Raw genomic sequence first — 2,378 nt, 5'->3', positions numbered from 1 at the left:
CCACGGGATCCCGTGGAAGCAAGAGTGGAGACTCTCTCTCGTGAGAAGGACGAGTCCGAAAAAAAACTCGACCCGCTCAGTCTCTTAGTCGATGATCGGCCAGAGCCGACCGCCCCACTGACGGTGGGAACGTTGTTGTCGCAACAGGGGTGGGGGGCATACCTAAGACGAAAGTCGTCGTACCCGATAGAGCGCGTGATACCTTTTTCGAGCAGACGCCTTTCGATCCAGATAAGCAGGACACTTTCTCCATCGTCCCAGCCGCATTCCTGTGCCTCGTACGTTGCCGGGGTGTCCGCACTTGATGGTGACGTAACCGCCGCGGAGTATCTCCGAATGAGAGCCCTGCACGCAAGCGTGACGGAGGCTTGTTCCCGGTAGCGGCGACTCGAAGTCTTTACGCCGTCAACCTGTGCTTGCAAGTTAGCTGAATCAGCGTACTGTTCGTCTGTTCTACTCGCCGCCGTGCCGAATACATCCCTCTCACAACTGCACGCAAGGCTGTCCGCATCACCGCTTTCGTGCCCCCATCCGCCTCGTGCCCCTGCACCGCCGTTGCAGATCGATGGAACCACGCCGGCCTCATGATTCTCATTTTCTAGAGCAAGCACGGATCCCAACGGAGCAACCAACCCTGGGGCGCGGCGCACGAACAGTTCAGCTGCTTGGGCAGACGAAAGGGGCATATCAGGTTTCCACTCTGCATCCGTACGTCGCCTCCGCCCTGGGCGGGAGGAGACACCACAGAATCACGGGCGAAGTGAGAAGCCAACCGCCGATCTGCTTTTCGCCTCGAGCAGCACAGCGACTGGTAAAGGCTGACTAATCTCGATAGGTCCCGTAACAGTCCAGTCGTCTCCCAGACATTCCTCCGAGAAGCCAGGTCTTAGTCCAAGTGCGCCTGATGCAATCAGCCACCTGATAAGATATTACGCTTGCAGCAAGACTAGCCAACGGCAGAAGCTGTCAGGTTCTCCGGACCGAGAATGAAGGATGAGAGACACCCGCAGATTCGACCGGTACATGGGTCGAGTAGAAGGCAGTGGGCTTCCCCTAGAATCACGCCAAGAAACCCTGCCGATGAGATATCGAGAACAGGCTCACATACAGGACCTCCCGGACACGCGGACAAGCTGGTCGGCCGGCAACGACATCAGCCGCGAGCACGACCACGCCGACCCCACAGTGTGAGACTGAAGAGGTTTTGATAGGACTAAGTTTTAGACTCGCAGTGGTGAAAAAAGTACCCTCGAAAACGAGGGAGTGGCCCTGTCAAGCTATTTGCCTTCCTTATCCCTTTCTCTTGTATCATCTCTCGGCTTGCGCCTCCATCACCCGGACCCACCACACGAAAACAGCCTCTGCATTGCTACTACGCGTCACCGTCGGTCACAGAAGACCCGCTGTCCTCTAGTGGGGAAAACTCAGAGCTTCGTTCCTGTGTCCTCTCGTCTCTAAGATATACTGGCGTCTGACTCCCCCACTGCTGGACGGACAGCCATGTTCAAAAGACTCCTTCCGGTCCCACGCAGTTGCAGGCTGAGAGCAGAAGACTTCTAGCGAAAGACGTAAGGCCACGTAGAAACGAAAACAGCATCGAGTATCGTATTGTCGGAGCGTGCCCATAAAAGCCGCAGTACCCCTGGGGCACGGTCTTAAAAACAGGACAGCGCGAAACATTCAGCGATGTCCGGCCTCTCTGTGTAACTCGCGCTCCATTGTTTCAGATGCTTGGGACATTACTGGAGACCAAAAGGACGCCTCCACACAGGCCCATGCGTGTAGTGCAATTTTCTCGGGAGTACCTTCTATTAGTCGCGAGCTACCTGAGCATGAATACCAGCTATCAAGAGAAACATTTTCACAGCTGNNACAACGCTCCAGTCACCACAGCTTCACTCTGAGGGGTCGAAGCTTCCGCCGCGCTCTCAATGTAAAGGAGCAGACACATAAAAGACATCGAGGGAGGAGTAGAGTCCCCCCCGGCCGGCCAGGCGCTCTCGCTGCAGGGGAAAGCTAGCGTGCCACACCATATCCTGAACGTTCGTTTGCAAACGCGATTGAACCGGCTAGCAGACACAAGATCGAGACCGCAAACAGCGCCAGGGCCCCTTCAGTAAAAGAAAAGGACAACCAGGATAGAACGGATGCAATGAAAGCCACAAGACCCCGAGGGAAAAAAGGACAACAAAGCCAGCCGAGACGGCTCTCTCCGGCCTCAATTCGCAAGTCATCGAGAAAACGAGTTACCAGAGGAGGGCCCAAACTGGAAAAACCAAAAGACAGGAGAAAGCGGCCAGTGCGGAGACGAAGCGGACAGCCGGCGCATCGATCCCGAATGGGTACAAGACGGAGGGCCAGCACCTGCGGGAGCAAAC

General features: G+C 56.1%; 1 protein-coding gene across 1 annotated transcript in view; it reads right to left on the bottom strand.

The window, feature by feature from the left end:
- CSUI_009976 (uncharacterized protein) overlaps positions 1 to 2,378 on the bottom strand; it is an 11,294-nt gene continuing 8,916 nt past the window's right edge. The window contains exon 5 of the mRNA XM_068070083.1: positions 1 to 2,378. The gene's annotated coding sequence lies outside the window, so the exon portion shown is untranslated.

Source organism: Cystoisospora suis (genome assembly GCF_002600585.1).
Source record: "Cystoisospora suis strain Wien I chromosome Unknown contig_6462, whole genome shotgun sequence".
In the NCBI taxonomy this organism is placed as follows: domain Eukaryota; phylum Apicomplexa; class Conoidasida; order Eucoccidiorida; family Sarcocystidae; genus Cystoisospora; species Cystoisospora suis.
Note: the sequence above shows the minus strand (reverse complement) of the source record. Positions and strands in the feature narration are given on the sequence as shown.